The 19,826-nt window shown below is 40.7% G+C and overlaps 1 protein-coding gene and 1 pseudogene across 2 annotated transcripts in view; both read left to right on the top strand.

Moving 5' to 3' along the window:
• Positions 1–19,826, top strand: part of LOC125244061 (stonustoxin subunit alpha-like) — a 1,172,099-nt gene that overhangs the window by 730,191 nt on the left and 422,082 nt on the right. The window lies entirely within an intron of this gene.
• Positions 5,962–19,826, top strand: part of LOC125249163 — a 49,432-nt pseudogene continuing 35,567 nt past the window's right edge.

The raw sequence follows: 19,826 nt of genomic DNA, 5'->3' as shown, positions 1-19,826 counted from the left end.
TCACAATGTGTATTGGTTGTTTAAACTAATGTCTTAGTATACTGTCAACATTGTATTCTTATTCTTGTTTCACAGGCCAAAGTCCTTGGTTATGAAATAAATGGAGAAGCTCATTCCAAATGGGTTTTGCTGTTGTTTTTGAGGGGTCCTTCTGCTATAATTATGAATTGGATAATAATTTATTGCCTTGTCTGTAGCCTAGTCATATTATTGTTTCTTTACAACATTTCTGTCAAACCTTTCTGTATTTCATCAGATAGTCTCATAATACCCATAAAAAAACTAATACAAGCATGATGTAAGTAGCTTATAGAAAAGGGTGGAAAGAGAAAATAAAATATTCAGATATAAATGTTCAATTCAATTCACATTTATTTGTATAGCGCTTTTCACAATACATATCTTTTCAAAGCAGCTTTACAGAGAATGCATGTCAACATTACAATTTAAAGAAGAATGCAGTTAGCAAATAATGTAATAATTTATGCAATTCATTTACAAACTGTAAGCAATTTACTTGAAGGTAGAAGCAATGAGCTCCTGGAAAAATGAATTACATATTAACAATAATTAAGATATATAGAATTTTGGGAATGTGCATGTTGATCCAGATGATTGCGTCTTCTGAAGTCCTCGCAGGAGTTAGCGCCATCTCTTCACAGGTGTTGGTCATCTGAGGTCTTCTTAAGAGGCTGGATCCAAACTGAAGCTGATGTACTCTCTAGTCACCGTCCTGAGGTAAAACAGAAAAGCAAATGGAGAATAATTAGCGTAGCTGCTGTTCATAACATTAAGCAAAGATAGTCACATGCAATTAATCTGGAATGAGATGCATTATGTGAATGCTTGGCTAAAGAGATGCGTCTTCAATCTAGATTTAAACTGGGTGAGTGAGTCTGAGCCCCGAACATTATCAGGAAGGCTATTCCAGAGTTTCGGAGCCAAATGTGCAAACGCTCTCCCTCCTTTAGTGGACTTAGATATCCTAGGTACAACCAGAAGTCCAGAGTTTTGTGATCTTAAGGAGCGTGAAGGATTGTAGGGCGATAGAAGATCAGTTAAGTACACAGGAGATAAACCATTTAGAGCCTTATAGGTCATTAGCAATACTTTATAATTGTAGTGATTTTTACTTTGTCCATCCAAGGATGCGAAATAAAATAGGGATTGGTACTCAAGTCACCGCTGACGTTGTGACTTTTGGACACACGTCTCTTAAGGTGTGGTTATGAGTACATCAGATGACCACTTCCCCCCTTTCCCTAGTTCAGGGCACCAGTCAAGGTCTGTTACCTTGGCAGTATGAGAACACTCCTAACAGGGGCTTTCATTCATTTAGAATTAACGTAAAGTGGTCAGCTGATTTATCTGAAAGATTGGTGAAATTGCTAACTTGTAGAACCTTTTCTGTATTATCAGCACAAGGAAGACACAAGTGTAATAAAATACATTTTATTAGCAAAAAGATAAACAAGAATAACTAACACAACTACTGAATGAATACCATGAATGATAAAGGAATAAAGTGCATAAGATACATAGAATACAAGTGATTAAGTTGGGTGTGGCTATGGAAGAGTTACGCTATCTTATGGAAAGATAAACTGTTTCTCTGAAAATAATAAGGTGGAGAACCTTATTATGCACCAAACAAATAAATGAAAGATTATTTGTTATTAACTAACATCAGCTATATTACATCTAATGGAAATTAGGAAATTATATACTGATAATATACAACAATGCCAAGGTCTCTGGAAAGAGGTTTGGTTAAGTGATATTTACGTTCCACTTGGTCGAGTCCGATGACGGTGACGTCTTCCACTGGTTGTGCTGGGTGACAATGCAGTGGGGAGAGGAGCCAGAATCTGTTTCAACAGTCTTGAACACGAAGCTCTGTGGGATACTGATCTCCTGGAGCACCAAAGGGTCCTAAAATCTGGAACACGCGGATGAGGCCCTGGTGTAGGTGCAGAAGGTCCTTAACAATCTGGAACACACAGATGAAGGTACCTTTGAGTGAAGGTTTGCTCTCCTGAGCTTAACCTTGTTGCAGATGTCGTTACTGTCTTGCTGGACGGAAACTCTGAACGTAGTGTTTGTTAATGTCTCTTTCCTCGCAGACTAGAGACTCAGAACGTTTGAACTAATTGTTAAATACTACTGAACTATCATATTGCATATAAAAATTAGTTCAAACTTTGACCTGCGGAGGGCAGTAATGCACTTAGCAGTGTCTACACTGCTGGAATTCTAATAGAGGAGAAGAAGAAGAGAGCTAGTTCAAGATGAGCATTTAAGGTTAAAACTTATATAATTTTCAATTTTTATCAGAAAATGAGCGATGGTTTCACTAGATAAGACCTTTATTTCTCATCTGGGATCGTTTTGAACAATTTGAAGCTGCAGTGAAACTAATTTTGACCTTCAATCGCCAAAGTGCCCATTCAAGTCCACTATATGGAGAAAAATCCTGGAATGTTTTCATCAAAAACTTTAATTTCTTTTCGACTGAAGAAAGAAAGACATGGACATCTTGGATGACATGGGGTAAATTATGAGTAAATTATCAGGAAAAGTTAATTTAAAAGTGAACTAATCCTTTAACTTTAATGTGCATGGTATAGGCCTACTTATTAATGTCATTGTAAGTCACTTTGGACAAAAGTGTCACTAAATACCATAAACATAAGTCAAGTTATTATACTGCTGACTCTAGCATCCATTTCATTATCAAGTGTAACTTAAACAATCATGTCTATTTAACTTCACCTGCTGGCCCAACAATCACTGATTCTGTCTGTTTCTCGCTGTAACAGACTCTGCCTGCTCACGGGCTTGCTGCTCTGCCTCATTTTGGACATTATCTTCAAGTGTATTCTCACCTTCCTCAGACCTACACTCCCCTGTGCTACATTTCTTCTTAAAAAAATTAGAGATGCTTGTTGATTTTCTCTTCATCCTCTGCAAATTGACATAGTACAGTGTGACTAGCCATAGCTAGTAAAATAACTTTGCAGCTTATTAGCACCAGCGTTAATTTTAGCTAATGTTAATTCAACACTGTAAAAACTTTACTGAGGAACATTTAGTTGGCAAAAAAGTTAACTTTAGAAGCAGTGGTGTAGTGTAGTTTTTTGTACTGAGTATTCGGTGAAGTCCTGTTTGGACTTTGTTTTGCACCATTTCCTGCTAATCTGTCATCATAGTTATGCATTTGAATTCACTAACTTGAAATTCGATTCAATATCAGTTATTTTGGATATACTGTATATCAGGTACAGTAGATGGCAAATTTTCTCAAGAAAAAAAAAATTTCTCAATTAATGAGTCATTCTACAAAACGGGTGCCATTTCCACTTTGCATTTTTCAAAATTTTCATTATGAACAAAATTTTTTTTAAACAAACCTACAAATTGAAAGATATGTTAATCGTCCAAAAACATATTTTCCCACCTCAGGCACAAAATCTTTATTAATATTATCCTTTTTATTCAGGCAAGGAAGCCATTCTTGTACCACCTCGTCACGAACAATATGTACACCATTGGAGCAGTAAAACAAGAAACAGTTTTTTAAAATCTAATGTTTTCCTAATAGAAAAATGTCCCTTTTTTGGAAACCATCAGTAGACAGTCTGTAATTTCATATACAGCTATGGAAAAAATTAAGAGACCACTTAACATTGATTTCTGAACTTGGAGTGGTCTCTTAATTTTTTCCATAGCTGTATATTTTTTATTTTTAGATTTTTAATCTTGAAATTGACCTTTTGACCTTTCAATTGCCTCATTGTTTGTACTGAAAAAATGAATTTACTTAAAAAATACAAATAAAGTTACATTCATCTGATCAGTCCACACAACAAGAACAACATTAATTTATGTAATATTTCATTTTCTTTCCATAAACCTTTAACAAAATGACCCTGTGACGGGGTGGTAAATGTGACGGGGTGGTAACTGGTGTGACGGGTGGTATGGACAAAGTGTTTCTCTATATGATCTGCTGGTTTTAAACTTTAAAAACTGGGGGAGGGGAGACCTTCAAATTGAGTAAAAAGTGTGTGAGTGATATAGTGAGTGAGTGAATGAGTGAATTAATGAACCAAACAGTGTTGCAAAGTCTGCGTTTTTCCCACAAAATTGGGCTAGGCTACTTTTACACTGTTGCTGCAGGTTGTTTTTCATGTCCACGGGTTGAAGCGAGCCCAAATAACATGATATTTAGCCCTTGGAATGCACATTTTACCAAGGGAACCCTTAAAAAAAGTTTTACCCCCCAGAATGTGATTTTTATCAGGGGACATTTTGGGATGAAATTTACCACCCCGTCATGTTTTTGTGACAGGGTGATAAATTTCATCCCAAAATGTCCGCAAATCTCCCATGTGGTCAAGTTTCTCACCTAGCATACATGCATTCAATCTGAATTATAATTATCTTTGTATTAATAATGTAAAAAAATGAATAAAAAACAGTTTTCCCTATCTATTGTGCGTGACGGGCCCTGCCTAACATGAAAAAGCAACAAATAAACAATGTAAAAAAAATGTTCATAGTTGCCTTCTTTTTTTCCTGGTGGCTATAAGGCTCAAATGATGTCACTTAGGCTTTGTGATGTCATTTAAAGGAACAGAGCATTATTTATAGATAAAACAAGTTAGTGTGACGGGGTGGTAAGTCAAACTGAGGGATGTACACAAATCATAAAATATTTACAAAAAAAATAAGGTTTATTGTGAATAAATATATTTTGTTTAAACAGGGACACATATAATCCTGAAAATAGTATATGTTTGAAAAAAATATATAACTTATTTGGTGATATTTTAGATGCAAATGTCATGTTGGTTAACACGGACATGTGAAATTGGCTATGTAATAATGAAAAATGATTAAAAATAGTATGCTAATCTTCAAAAAAACCATTTGATCATATATTATGTCAAAACGAACATCTGACCAAATGTTGCGGACCCAAATGGCACCCGTTTCGTAGAATGACCCTAATGCTGTAAACTACACATTCATACTGAAGGTTAACTGATTTGTATACAAACTTAAACTACACTTAATGTGTTTCATGTTTCACTTAATGTGAACTCATACCTTTTTTACCATGATTGTTTGTATCATGTTTCTCACTGTTTTAATTTTAATACAAAGATTAACTGGTAAAACCGTCAATGCACTTCTGTGATCGTAAACAATGCAGCGTGTGAACAGGACTTTTATTTTGGAGTGACGACATGACGTCATAAGACTGCGCCGAACTCCTGCATCTGCTGGAAAGGTTTGTTTTAAGAATTTAATCTGTTTAAATCTATAGAAACAGTTAAAGGTTTTAATATTTTTTTACAAACGATGTGAAATTAGTTTATTTACTCTTTAATGTAACATTGTGATTCTTTATCTAACTGCAATGAAGGATAATTGTGTCAGTAAAACTCATATCCACTGATGAGAAACATTAAACCTGCGTCTCATTTCTCTCTCTATATATATTATAAATCAGTTTATCATGAACACAAGTTCAATCTCTTGCGAGTAATGATGGAGAAACTGAACTTTTCAACTCCGAGTCAATTGAATCAAATACTTTTTATAAAATGATTCAGTGAATCACGACACGTGCTGCTCAAACAGTGAACATGAACGACAACAACAAACATTAACAAACTAACTAATCATGTTTCATCAGTTATAAATGCCTAAATATGAAGTTTATTCATTTGCAGTGTTAGTTTTTTAGAGAATATTTGTCTAACCGGGTCATTAGACCAATAACTCTGTTAAATTATTCTCTTCTTAAAGATGGCATTTAAAAAAGAGGAGACTGAAGACATGAAGATGGAGTTTATTAAAGAGGAAGAGAATAAAGATATAAAGATGGTGTTTATTAAAGAGGAAACTGAAGACATGAAGATTGAGTTTAATAAAGAGGAGTTTGAAGACATGAAGATTAAAGAATTTTCAGTGTGAAAAATGAAGAAACTGAGGAACAAACAGGTTGGTTTTATTCTCACAGCTGAACTCAGTCATTTGATCATTGATCATTATTAAAATGTCCAGATCTACAGAAATAGAGAATATGCAGAAGTATATTTTACAGAAAAGTGTCCTAATTCACTCAGTCGGTTCATTCACTCCTTCAAGTGCACTTACTATAGAGCTAGAGTTAGGGTTATTATTAACACTATTAACTCATTACTATAGTGAGTAAATGTGGTAATGTGTAACTACATCACTTTAAATTCAGTGTTTCCATTAAATCTAATCCTGGACCACAAAACCAGTCATAAGTCGCACAGTATATTTGGGGGGCACCACTACTATTTTAGTTATGAAAAAAATAATATATAACTGTTAAGCCAAAACTAATTAATTTACAGCTAAACTGAAACAGAAACTGGCGTTATAACCTATAATTTGGCACAAATCCAAATGTTTACAAGTCACGATTTGGAGGCTAAACTATATTATTTAAACACTTTTATTGTACACATACTACTATAACTTTTTACATATTTGGTTGAATGTATGTTATTTTTACAATTAACAGGCTGCAATGTCAAGTTGCTAAAACTGATATATGTTGTGCGACGTGAGGCGCCGGTGCGATCACTTGAATTTACTTATAAAAGTGGAAACTTTGTCTGAGTAGACAAAGTTTCCACTTTGTCTTTGGCTACGCCTACTCAGACATTTATGGCCACATAGATGTAACACCATTCGAATCTGTGAAGGGTTAAAGGTTAAAGGGTTAAAAGAATTTTGAGTTAAATATCCAAAAACCACTAGGCCAGTGTTATATATTTTGTTCACTTGAGTACTTACAATATCCCAAATGTTTCCAACTATTTGGAAATCGTGAGAAAATTGCAATTTTAACCAAGGCTCCGGGACGTGTGAGGAGTCGCCTGTCTATGATGTCATACCCGCGTTCCCCTCGGTTTAATCGATTGTATGGTTTGTCATGCTTAATATGTGTTTATAATCATTAAATACTATAAAAAACTGCAAACAAAAATAAACATACAATATTTCATATATTTATTAGTTTATTTTTACTAAGTTGTTTTTAGTTTGTTAGAATCTCATGCTCACAGATGACGTGGTCGTTGAGTGCCTCAGGCAACTGTTATGATTGCATTTGAATGAATAAGCTACCTAGAGATGATTAACAAATATTTTTAAGTCAAGTTGCTGTTTTCATACTTCTGTAATATTTTTCAGTCAATATTAAATTACATAAAGAACTATGAGTTTCAGTTTGTGGTGTATTTTTGTAGGTTTCAAAGTAACTTGAATGCAAAGTAATTAGTAATTACGTAATCTGATTACTTTTTACATTCAGTAATCATGAATGTAATCAAATTACAATTTTAATGTAGTAATTTGTAGTGGATTACTTTTTTTGAGTAAATTACCCAACACTGCCTATAACAATGTCTGACGTTTATGTTTGACGAGGCGTGAGCAAGTCAAATAAACCACGCAAAATGATCAGAGCGCTCAGTCTGAAGCCTAGTTTTACATGAGGAGGTGGGGTAAAGTAATTATTACCAGAGCTTTTCAGTGATTTTAGTCCCGTCCGAATGTGCCATCTCAGTAATCATTACGGGCAATGTCAATTTACTTCATATTTGTGCAGTTTTTATTTTTATACAAAAACAGCATTTTATGTAAAATTAACTTTATAAAAGACCCGCATTTCTAACTTTCATTCATGAGGATAACATGGATAATTTGACATGGTTTAAGCCACGCACACACTTAACAATTGTAAGGCCGATTATGAATGTAAATCGACACTTATGACTGATCGCGCTCAAACGCGTCCAGTCAGAGCCAGTTGCGTTCAGTCTGCGATTACAGTCGCATTTAAATTCCATGTATAAGTATTTAAATCGGCTTCAGCCGCAGGAAACAATCACTGTATGTTGAGCTCAGTCTTAGAATGTTTTAGATAGTCGTTAAAGCCGGGGACACACCTAACGATTAGCTGAAACATTCTAAGATTTAACTGAACACACATACCAATTGTTTCCTGCGACTGAAGCAGATTTATATACTTACACATGGAATTTGAACACCGACTGTAATCGCAGACTGAACGCGACTGGACGTGTTAGAGCGCGATCATTCATAAGTATCAATTTACATTCATAATCGGCCTCACAATCGTTAAGTGTGTGCACAGCTTAAATGTGTGCCCGGCTTTAGTGTAAGATTTTTGCCCATCTTTTGAAAAATGCAGTTTTAAAAGTAAACTATCACTTTTACCAGTAGATGGCTGCAGAGCTCCACTATCCTCCAAAAACTATCCTCCAAATGTTGAGTAAAAAAAAAAAAAAGAGTAAAATTACATTTATTATTTTATTTATTTTTTTAAAACAAAACAATTATTTTGTTACAAAATTAAATAATTTTGTTGCCTGGGGTCTGTGGAGAACCCAAAGACCCTGAAGGGGCTCGCACACTGGACGTGAAGCTCAGCGCAGCACGACTTTAAAATTCGAACGCATTGTTTTCTATGAGTGTACACACACCGGCGGTGATATTCGGCACCTGTCTGCAGTGCCCAGCTATGAACTCAGAAAACAATGCGTTCAAATTTTAAAGACGTGTCCGGTGTGCAAGCCCCTTGAGTGTACTGCACAAGGGTTAAAGTAGCTAGACAGATTCTGCCAGTGTTGGTTCAGAGTAAACAATGATGTACTTCTGAGTCCTTAAGATGGAGGGAAGTTAGCAAGGCAAGGGCATAAAAATCTGAACTTGATTGCAGCCCTGGAGTACCTCTAACAGGACACTTTGTAGATTTATTTGAAATATACATCAGTCTCAGATCAGAGTATCAGAGTTGATGAGTTGAACCTAGAGCAGGAATGACCAAACCTGTTCCTGGAGACGCCCCCCCCCCCCCCCATTTTTGAAGAGGTGCACGTCAGGCTACATCCTAGGTTACGTGTGGCACTCACAGCCTACGGCGTGCCTACGGCGTGCCTACGGCGTGCCTACGGCGTGCCTACGACGCAGAAGTATAAATCAGCCTTAAATCTTCAGGAATGCTTGAAAATTACAGGCAGGTGTATTTCATTAGGGATGAAACTTAACTCTGCAAAAGAGTGGCCCTCCAGTACCAAAGCTGCCCATCCCTGATCCATATGATAGGATAGTGTATAGATCATAAATGTTGTTAATTTTAATGCTTTAAATCTCTAAATTGTTTTTTTTTGTCTATTTTTGCCCTAGATCTGATGGCACCGAGAGAGGCGAGTCATGAACTTAATGAAAGGGATGAAGAGAAAAAACATCATTCAATGAGTGAAAAAAAATCTACAAAATTTTCCTTACAAAAAGGAGCTCAAAAGACTGGAACTAAAAGTTATTTCACCTGCCAACAGTGTGGAAAGACTTTTGATCAACATAGAAACCTTCAAGTCCACTTGAGAGTTCACACTAGAGAGAGATCCTTCACTTGCCAACAGTGTGGAAAGAGTTTCACACGTAAAGACATGCTTAAAGTCCACATGAAAATTCACACTGGAGAGAAACCTTTCACTTGCCAACAGTGTGGACAGAGTTTCAGACATAAAGGAAGCCTTAAAGACCACATGAGAACTCATACTGGAGAAAAGCCTTACACCTGCCAACAATGTGGAAAGAGTTTCAGTCATAAAAGTAGCCTTAAAGACCACATGAGAATTCACACTGGAGAAAAGCCTTTCACCTGCCAACAGTGTGGAAAGAGTTTTATTAGAAATGAAAACCTTAAAGTCCACATGAGAATTCACACTGGAGAAAAGCCTTACACCTGTCAACAGTGTGGAAAGAGTTTCATTCATAAAGGACACCTTATAGACCACATGAGAATTCACACTGGAGAAAAGCCTTACACCTGCCAACAGTGTGGAAAGAGTTTCAGTCGAAAAGGACACCTTATAGACCACATGAGAACTCACACTGGAGAAAAGCCTTAAGCTTTGATTGTTTATTTTCTAAAATCAAAATAAAACAGCTCTATATTGCAATAAATCAAGGTTGACACAACAGCCTCTTAAATGTTAAAAGTGTGAAACTCACAGTTCACAAAGCTTACGCTACATCCTATGCCTTCTCTATAGGTTGTTTGCACATGATGTCAGTGCTGCACGCGAAATGTGGCAGGAGGGGAAGGAGTGATTGATAAGAATATATTCTATCCCATTGAATGATAATTTGGTGTTTTCACTTCAGTTTTGTAGAATTCGGTTTACAATGTTGATCATGAGAACTGTGTCACATGCTGCTGCTTCAGCCATCATATGGTAGAAAATGTCAGAATAAATAAATGTGTTCAACAAGCTGACAGAAGTTGATCCATTTCTTTGTGGGTAGAGTGTAAATGTAACATACTACTAACTAACGTAACCTTGGTTTCCTGAGATATGGAACGAGTACTGCGTATGGGGAAAGGTCTCCTTTTTCCCCATTACTGAAGCCTTTTTCAATAACGCAGTGTAACTGCATCATCACTGGTTCACTCATAGACAAGTTGTTGAACCAATGACGGCATGGCATAGCTGCGCGGCCTATGGCGACAAAGCGCGCAAATAAGCCAGTCTAAATGGGCAGGGCTACAGCTATAAGCAGGCATTACGCCATAGCATTTCAGGTCATTCGACTGAAGCAACGACACTGAAGCCGCAGCCTTGTGGCACGGCATGTATCACAGTACTCGTTCCGTATCTCAGAGAACCGAGGTTACACTAGTAACCGAGTACGTTCCCTTTCGATACTTCACTTGTACTGCGTATGGGGAAGGAATTCAACCGCGCCGTGCCACAGCAGGGAATGACTGGACTTGTCTTGGATACCGCGAGGGAACCAGTGGACAAGTGAGAAGGCCGGAGCCGTCGAACCCATAGTTAATCTCGCAAACGGAAGTTAACTCCCGGAGTGGCATGAAGCGGAGCTCGATAGAGGCCACTGTATTATACCAAGAGGGCCCGAGCTAGTAAAGTCGGGACATCCAAATTATAAAATCTGACAATGGTGAACGGCGAGGACTAGCCGGCCGCCTCACAGATGTCTTAATAGAAACTGGACCAGGCCAAAGAGGAAGCCATTCCTCTAGTGGAGTGGGCTCTGACTCCTATGGGGTAGTTCTGGCCCATAGAGGAGTAACAAAGAGCAATAGCGTCGACTGTCCAACGCAAGAGACGTTGCTTTGAGACCGAAGACCCTTTGATGCGGCCGACAAAGCAGATAAGGCCTGAGGTCAGCTGAACGCAGTGGCTCAAACGGAGGCCATTTGAGAGCTCTGAGGACCAGAGAGAGGTCTCAGGTGGGAATGTTGAGACAACGAGGTGGATTTAATCGCCTAGAACCTCTCAAGAAACGCACCACAAGGCTGTTTCGTCCCACTGACTGGCCAGCGGTAGGAGAATGAAACACTGCGATGGCTCCTACATAAGCAGAGAGTTGAAGGGGTGTGACCCCTATCTAAACGCTACTGGAGGAAAGACCATATTGGAGATACGTCACACTCCACTGGGTCTATGTTGCGTGCAGAGCACCAGTCAACAAAGACCGACCATTTCTGGGCATAGAGGCATCTCGTGGACGGAGCTCTCGCCTGAGAGATGGTATTTAGTACGTCCCCTGGGAGGTTTGTAGGCTCCCATCGAGGGACCAGAGGTGCAGAGCCCAGAGTTCTGTCTGGGAACGCCAGATCGTCCTTTTCGTCTGAGAGAGGAGGTCCCGTCTCAGGGGGATCGGCCACGGGGCTTTCGGGCCTGAACAGCTCTGAGGACCAGACTTGGCTCCTCCAGAGCAGGGCCACTAGGAGGACTCTGTGCTTGTCTTCCCTGATTCGTCTGATGACCTGAGAGATCAGAGCGATCGGGGGAAATGCGTAAAGGAGGGTGCTCCTTTGAAAAATAAATTGGGCAGTGAGAGTTGTCTTCTGAGGCGAAGAGGTCTACCTCTGCCTTCCTGAAGAACTCCTAGATTGTGAGAACTGTCTGGGGGTGGAGCATCCACTCGCCTGAGGGGATGTTGCTCCGAAATAGCATATCTGCTCCCAAGTTCGTTCTCCCAGGTATGCAAGTGGCTTTGAGTGACCGGAACCTTGGTAATGCCCATTCCAGAAGACGCCTCACCAGAGCGCAGAAGCGGCTGGACGAAAGACCACCCTGGTGATTTATGTAAGACACCACTGTCATGCTGTCTGACTGGACTAAGATGTGGCGTCCTGTCAGGTGAGCCTGAAACGCGTGGAGGGCTCGGATCACTGCCAGCATCTCTAGGCAGTTGATATCCAGATGGCTTTCCTCGTGAGACCACGAGCCAAAGGCCAGTCTGCCCTCGGAAAGAGGGTCCCAACCCGTGTTGGACACATTTGTCAAGAGCACTGTCCTTCTGGACACCGCCATACAGGGTTCGTCCAGGGTTTCAGAGCTGTCAAACAGGCCCGATTGATGCAGGTGGCCGCACCGCCAGACGTGAAGAGGGACCCGAAACTTCAACCAGTATTGCAGAGGCCGCATCCGAGAAAGGCGAGCTGCAGAACCAGGAAGGCGGAAGCCATCAGCCCTAGCATCCTCTGAAAGAACTTCAGAGGGCTCTGTTCCTGACTGATGCCGCGAGCTGCTGAATGGCCAGAGCGCACTCTGGTCGTGTCGAGTCGAGAACTGAACCAAGGGACGTAATACGCTGGCTGGGGAGCAGTGAGCTCTTGGCAAATTTGACCCTGAGTCTAAGGCACTCATGTGCTGTGATGGGCGGCTATCTGGATGTGAAAGCAAGCATCTTGCATCTGAGCAGAACCAGTCCTCGAGATAAACCTGCACGAGTATCTGCTTCAGCGATAACGTTTTGAACTTCCATCTCATGAGAGAGAGGTTCAGGAGTCTTAGGTCAAAGATGGGTCTGAGACCACCATATTTCTTGGGGATGAGAAGTAACGGCTGTAGAACCCTGATTTGCTGGGGGAATACTATTTCTATAGCTCCCTACCTCAGAGACATTACTTTGGCTCGGAGGACATGAGCGTCATCCGAGATCACCGAACTGCAGCCTTAAATATTATCCCCAGCTTCCAGCGTGACACCCCGGAGATGGCCTGTCAGCTTCAGCCCATGTGTAAGGGAATGGATCAGAGAGCATGTGTCATGTAAAGCTGAGCATAAATGAGCGCGCTCCCATAGAGAGCGTATGTCCTCGAAGAACGTGGCTTGAAGAGCTGGGCCGGCAAGCGACATGCTGAGAGGCTGGGCATTTATAAAAATACCAGGAAGATGCTCATACGTGCTCAGTGAAAATGTTCTTTCTCAAGGACGTGGCTTGCTGGGTGAGACCAGCAAGTGACACACTGAGAAAAACGGCCAAAACAATGAAAAATTATGCTTCTCAGAAGGAATATACATCACGAGTCCCACCATAGACAGGGGGGAGCGTCAAGTTAAATTCAGCCGAGTGGTGTCAGAAGTGAGACCGCTCTTCCTCAAATGAACATTGCTTGCGGGGCAGAGCCAGCAAGTGACATGATCAGAGGACTATAATAATGAGCATACGAAGATTCCACCAAGCACGAGAGAGCAATTAGCTCGCATACAATGAGCACATACATCCTCATGAACGTGGCTTGCAGGGATGGGGCCGGCAAGCGACACACAGAGAGACTTGTTATACGCTATACATAACATAAGTATCACCCAAGTGTGTCATTTTATAATTCTCAAAGAATGCGGCTAGCAGGCCAGAACCGGCGAGCAACGGGCTGAGAAATCAAACAAACTCGGCAGAAATAAGCTGTATCAACTGAACATGTATAACATTGGTCTCACCCAAGAAGGGGGAGAGTGACACGTTATATCTCTCAATGAATGCGACTTGCGGGGCAGAAACCGGCAAGTAACGCATAGAGAAACTCAGTGTGAACAGCAGAAATGTGCTCTATTAAATTGGGTATTCAACATGTGTCTTACCTGTGCTGGGGAAAAACAGCATGTCATATTCCTCAATTGACGTGGCTTGGGGGGGCGGAGCCGACAAGCAACGCATTGAGAGGTTTAAGACTCAGCAAAAACCTGCTGTCAACTGAATATATATATATATATATATAAAATATTGGTTCCCTGAGAGACATGTTATATTTCTCAATAAACGCGGCTTGCGGGGCAGAACCGGCAAGCAACACGTAGACAAACTCAGTGCAAAAGCAGAAATATGCTCCAAATAGCATATGACATGATTCTTGCCCGAAACGGGGAAGGACATGTCATATTTCTCAATTGACGTGGCTTGCGGGGGCGGGGCCGGCAAGCGACACGCAAGAGATATGGAGAAAAACACTCAGACAGAAAATGTATCATGAGTCTCGCCTAAGTCAAGGGAGAGCATCATTTCAAATTCAGCTGAGAGTGAGAGCTCGCTCTCGTGCCCCAAATGAGAACATCTGTGCCACAGAAAACGGTGATTACTCTCTTTTAGAGTGGTTGAACTGCTGAGAAAAGCTCTTTTAGAGCGGTGATAAACTGCAGGAAATGCTCTTTTAGACACGCCGGATGGCGGCCGGAAGCAGGCGGCTCAAGAGAGGCGCTCGAGGCGGCAGTTTGTGAGGGCGCCAGCGCTGTCTTCGTCCGGCGAACTCAGCTCAGTCCGCTGCAGGAGCCTCTTCGACGATGGCGATAGCTTCTTCCAGACGGTTAAGGCTTCAGCCGGAGATCAGTGAAGAGCGATGTGAAGTCGTCGCTGAAGGAGAGAGAACTGAAATCCTATGGCGAAATGCCTGCTTATATAGCCGTAGCCCCGCCCATTTAGGTGGGCTTCTTCGCACGCTTTGTCACCATAGGCAGCGCAGCTATACCGCGCCGTCATTGGTTTACTCATAGACAAAGATCAGCAGAGATCGAGTCGACTAGATCAGGGGTCCCCAAACTTGTTCCTGGAGGGCCGGTGTCCTGCAGAGTTTAGCTCCAACTTGCATCAGCACGCCTTCCTGGAAGTTTCTAGTAGTGATGACCGTCTGACACCGATGCTCCGACACAAGCTTCGAACTCGGAGCAGCATTTTTCTTGAACTACTGCTTCGGAGCTTGCTTTGGTGCGGAAAAACACACGTGACCGATGACGTCCGAAGCAGCAACTGCTTCAGTTCTCTAAGTGAATCACGTGAGTGGTTCAGACCAGTCGATACTGCTTCGCATCGCGAGAGGCTTCATGATGCGAGACTTTGCTGCGCGCACGCTTCAGCAGCTTTTTAGGTGCGTAATAGGACTATATAGACACCCAAAATGATGCACAAGATGTGGGTTTGTTGTATTAGGAGTTTGCATAGTTGTTATTATCACTGCATTGTTTGATCATCATCATGGAGCCAGCTAGGAAGAAAACCTGTTCTCCAATGTGGGAACATTTTTATCTGATCAGTCCTAATAAGGTGCTTTATTATACCTTGGTTATCCTACTGCACCTGGCTTATTTATTTTGTGGCTGGTTTATTTACATCATTCACACAAACCCTAGTTACACTTATACAGACATTATATTGCTATCTACAATTTCGCCACTAGATGTCACTGAAACGAAGCTTTGAATGAATGAAGCCATTTTCAAAACAATTGATGAAGTGGTTCAATACTGATTCGTTGCTTCATTTGGACATCACTAGTTTCTAGTATGCTTAGTAGGACCTTAATTAGCTGCTTCAGGTGTGTATGATTAGGGTTGAAGCTAAACTCTGCAGAGACACCGGCCCTTCAGGAGCAGGAATGGTGACCTCTGGACTAGATCATCCATTGTGAAGGCCTCATCGACACAACAGCTAGTAGCACAGTTCCTCAACAATCCATCCATACCGGCGTGATGAATATGATCCTCAACTGGATGGAACTGAAATAAATACTTTGATTGTTGCGATCCTATCAGACTTATGATAGCAATCTGATTCGTAACAAAGCACTGTTCGCCAGAGGAGAACTGGCCCCCGACTAAGCCTGGTTTCTGCCAAGGTTTTTTTCCCTTTTTAACACCTATTTGCCACTTGTTTGCCACCTGATGTCACCCGTTGGAGTTTGGGTTCCTTGCCGCTGTTGCCTTTGGCTTGCTTAGTTGGGGACACTTGACATTTGATATTCAACAGTATTCTTCACTTTTATTCAACAGTGCTTTGATCTGCCTGCATTGACAGTATTCTTTAAGAGCTGCTGTGCAGCCAAAATTATGTACCAGTTATCAATGTAAAGCTGCTTTGACACAATCTGCATTGTAAAAAGCATTATATAAATAAAGGTGACAAGTTGTTGAACCAATGATGATGCAGTTACATTGCGTTATTGAAAAAGGCTTCAGTAACGGGGAAAAAGGAGACCTTTCCCCATACTCAGTACGAGTGAAGTATCTCAGGGAACTGTAAATATTCACTTTCCCATATGGCCATGGAGGAGAATTGGATAGGCATTCAGCGGACAGTCACCGACACACTGTATTTTTATTTTTTTGTTGTATTTATTTCAACAAATGACAACCAAAATCAAACCCATAGAAGCTTGTGAACAGTTTTTAAGTGGCTGTGTGCAAGTTATAGTCATTCACAAGCCGAGTGAGAGTCATACTCACAAATGTAATGTTAAAGTTGGCATGAAATCAAAATTGACAATTCTTATTTTTTTTATGGAATATTGTAGTATTTATTATCAATAATTTATCCGTGAACTTCATTATTTTTTTAAAATTCATGTGCCTTCATAATCTTTAATCAAAATCATTAACCTCCCATCCCCCTTCAAAACGACTCATCGTCTCTTCCTGTCACATGCTATGGCGCAAGGGTGGAGCTATCTGGAATTGCATTGACGTATGGCGTAAATGCTGTGCTTCACTTTATAGAGATTAATGCATTAACCACTGCTGATGCCAGTCATTGGGGTGTACAGTAAACATGGAAAGGAACCTGCAACACGTTCAGTCAGTCAGGCTGTGTGTCGACCAGAGCATTTTTAGATTCATTCCTATGGAAGTTGAGCATCACACTAAACTAACGCGTGGCTGAACTTCCATAGGAATGACCCGAAAACACTCGTGCTTACCCGGTCGCTCCGTGCCAATGGACACACACCATCAGTCAGTCAGTCTCTCTCGCTGTTTAGTGGCGTTAACGGTCCTCGTCATCCTCAATAAAGCTCTTACAGTAACGTGAGTGCTCGGAGTGAGTAATTCATATCTGCCTCCATTTTGTTAGCAACGCCCAACTTCCAATCAATTCCCGAAGGACGAAATCAAGTCTCGCCCTCTCATTTCAGATGCCGTTTCACTTGGATAGACGTCACATAAGAAAAGACAATCGCAACTTCCGTTTCATGACGACTTTAATTAAAGCTGCAAGCAGCGTTGAAGGGGGCCCTCCCACCCAGGCTCTAGAAAACTCTAGATAACTCTAGATAACTAGATCTTCGCAATTTATCGTTGCAAAGGCCTTTAGATTAGACTGACCAAATATGATGTTGATCTGATTAAAGCTCTAGGAGGAGTTTGTTAAAGGTGCTATTGAACTTTTTTTTTTACAAGATGTAATATAAGTCTAAGGTGTCCCCTGAATGTGTCTGTGAAGTTTCAGCTCAAAATACCCCATAGATTTTTTTTAAATTAATTTTTTTAACTGCCTATTTTGGGGCATCATTAACTATGCACCGATTCAGGGGCTGCTGGCCCTTTAAATCTCATGCTCCCTGCCACATCGAGCTCGCGACTCTATAATACAGTGCATTTACAAAGTTCACACAGCTAATATAACCCTCAAATGGATCTTTACAAGATGTTCGTCATGTATGCTGCATGCATGCTTCGGGTCATGTGAGTATAGTATTTATTTGGGTGTTTATATTTGATTCTGAATGAGTTTGATGGTACTCCGTGGCTAAAGCTAACATTACACACTGTTGGAGAGATTTATAAAGAATGAAGTTGTGTTTATGAATTATACAGACTGCAAGTGTTTAAAAATGAAAATAGCGATGGCTCTTGTCTCCATGAATACAGTAATAAACGATGGTAACTTTAACCAACAGTAGCCTACATTAGCAACATGCTAACGAAACATTTAGAAAGACAGTTTACAAATATCACTAAAAATATCATGATATCATGGATCATGTCAGTTATTATTGCTCCATCTGCCATTTTTCACTGTTGTTATTGATTGCTTACCTAGTCTGATGATTCAGCTGTGCAGATCCAGACGTTACTGGTTGCCCTTGTCTAATGCCTTTCATAATGTTGGGAACATGGGCTGGCATATGCAAATATTGGGGGCATACACCCCGACTGTTAAGTAACAATTCAATTTTTGAATCTTGGGCACCTTTAAAGTACAACGTCTGGAAAAAAATGTCAAGTTAATTCAAAATATCTGACTTCCTGTTCGGTTTTAGCTTTTGCTCCAAGAGACTTTTCTGTAGGTATTGGGCTGTTAAATGTGCGTACCGAATCGGTTAATTTCCACTTTAAACATGGATTTTGGTCTTAACTATTTTTGGAGTTTCCACTGATAAAATGCTGTTCTGAAGTGATTCAGTGAGTTGAGGCTGTAATGTGATTGGTTTATGAGGTATAGCTGATCCAATTGGAGGATTGATCTCCTTTATATAAAAAGGTCTGTAGGAATTACAGCTGGATAAATGCATCCTCAGGTCTGACACAGAGTCTTACGTCAGAGAGTGTTATGCCGAGTTCAGACTGCACGATTTTCAAAGTAGTCGGGTCACTGTTCTTTTCACACTGCATGACTGTCTTGGCCAGCATTCAGTCGCTGCTGTGTTCAAACTGCACGATGGATCGGCGACAGAAGTTTTCACACTGCATGACTTTACAATAGGAAGAATCGCCGACAACTCTGTCTGGCACGCAAACTACGTTTCACAACCAAACACATGCGAGACATGACAAGGAAACAACGCAATATTACGTGTTAAAGACCAGAGTTCTCACGTGAGACTGACCCTGCGTCTCAATCAGCTCCCTAGGTCGTGAATCAGTATATAATGAAAGTGAATGTGGCTGATACCCTGATCAGTGCCCTGACTACTGAACTAGGGAGCTGATTGAGACACACGGTGGGATTATTATTCAAAATAGTAGCCCGCAAGAAACTTGAAATACAAATTGCCTGTGCGCTGATTTGCAGGGAAAACAACATAAAGAAAAGAAGAATATGGAGGAGGAAATGTTTGGGGAGACTGTGGATTGTGTGTTCTGCAACGACAGTTGGAGCTAAATACATAACTTTACAAAGTGCTGCTGTTGGGGATGGTCAAGCAAATGTTTGTGCTTTGGTTCTGTTTGATAGAATTGTAATGTTTATGCGTATGAAGCCATGCTTGCTGATATTGTGGTCTATAACTCCTCCCCGAACTCCCCGCTGCTCTGTATCTTGCTCTCTCATTGGCTGTCGGTCATCGCCGATGTAGTTTTCAGTCAGGACACTTTTCACACAGCAGGATTTTGAATCGCCGACAGGTCCAGATATTTAGCATGCCAAATATCTCACGGGTGTCGGCGACTCGTCGGTGATTCTCTCAGATCGCGTCTTTGCTTATTCACACTGCGTGATTGTCACTCGCGTGAACGAGCACCGATTTACCTGTGATTTCGAGCATTTGTCGGCGATTTCTCAAAACCTGTCGGCGAGCCAAAATCGGGGATAAAATCGTGCAGTCTGAACTCGGCTTTAGCGGCTTTATACATACGGGCCCAGATGTCTTGCAGACGTATAAACATCTGATAAACGGCTATAAAAGAGTGGATTGCCGATGTTCTAAATTATTAACGTTGTATAGCCGT

This window comes from Megalobrama amblycephala, linkage group LG1, assembly GCF_018812025.1.
Source record: "Megalobrama amblycephala isolate DHTTF-2021 linkage group LG1, ASM1881202v1, whole genome shotgun sequence".
NCBI lineage: Eukaryota > Metazoa > Chordata > Actinopteri > Cypriniformes > Xenocyprididae > Megalobrama > Megalobrama amblycephala.
Note: the sequence above shows the minus strand (reverse complement) of the source record. Positions and strands in the feature narration are given on the sequence as shown.